The sequence below is a fragment of the Myotis davidii genome, unplaced genomic scaffold (assembly GCF_000327345.1).
Source record: "Myotis davidii unplaced genomic scaffold, ASM32734v1 scaffold1798, whole genome shotgun sequence".
NCBI lineage: Eukaryota > Metazoa > Chordata > Mammalia > Chiroptera > Vespertilionidae > Myotis > Myotis davidii.
In genome coordinates, this window is record NW_006288952.1 from 138,206 (window position 1) to 139,134 (window position 929).

Below are 929 nucleotides of genomic sequence, written 5' to 3' on the forward strand. Positions count from 1 at the left end.
GGAAGAGAGGAGGGGGAAGAGGAGGGAGGCTGTGTCAGGATTTTGCTTGAATGTGGGATTATGTTGTGTCAATAAGTTTAAGGTGGAGAGAGCAAGGCTGGGGGTGGTGGTGGCGGGGAGGAGGAAGGCCTTGGCTGTTTAAAGTCTCCTTTCTGAAGGTAAGTTGTGGCATTGCATGGTCGCGATGACAGAAAACTTGCAGATCCTTTCTCCGGGGATGGGGTCGATGCCTCTGGAAGGAGCTCCCCAGCCCTCTCGAGCCACACTCGTGTTACCCTGTTATTTGCCGCGATCCGGGTCGCTGGGAGATTACAGAAATCAGACTCGAGGTTTCTTTTCCTCCTCCACCTCGTCTCGCTCGCTCACCCTCAGAAATGTATTATTATTTTTATTTTTTGTTTGGGGGGGAGGTGGTATTGTATGAAACTTAACGTAAGAGACCAAACCCGAGTCCAGTCATGTACAGGGACCCCGAATCCAAGAATCTGGAACACGTTAATGTGTGAAATATCCGAGATCATTTCTGCTAAATGAGGAAGGTAAAACGAAACGATGCAAAAAAGCTAAGACACAACATGTACGACAGAGGGGGGGGGGGGGGGAGGCGAGAGGGAGAGACGGAGAGAGAAGCTATTTTTTGCTTTCCTTTCTGTAGAAAGGAAAATAAAGCGTGCATGCCCCTTCCGTCGCGGGGTGTAGGGTCTCGTCGATATTTTAACTGTCTGAGGACACATTAGTCCAGGTGGATCTTGTTGAAAAGTTTCGCGAGGTGGGGAGAGCGGCGGAGGGGAAGGTGGGTGGAGGTGGTGGGGGATGGGGACGCAACGAGCTCTGCCTCGGCTAATGATCCATTGGCCTGGGGCTTTGAAACCATTGCCTGTCCTGCTCATGACACGTCCAGTTCTCCGCGCCCGTCCGCGGCCGCTGGG

General features: G+C 52.4%; 1 protein-coding gene across 3 annotated transcripts in view; it reads left to right on the forward strand.

Annotated features, from left to right (window-relative positions):
* The first annotated feature begins 62 nt into the window (after positions 1 to 62).
* The window catches only part of BBX (bobby sox homolog (Drosophila)), a 288,627-nt gene continuing 287,760 nt past the window's right edge, over positions 63 to 929 (forward strand). For all 3 annotated transcript variants that reach the window (XM_015562273.1, XM_006761160.2, XM_015562274.1), the window contains exon 1: positions 63 to 158. The gene's annotated coding sequence lies outside the window, so the exon portion shown is untranslated. The remainder of the gene's footprint in view (positions 159 to 929) is intronic.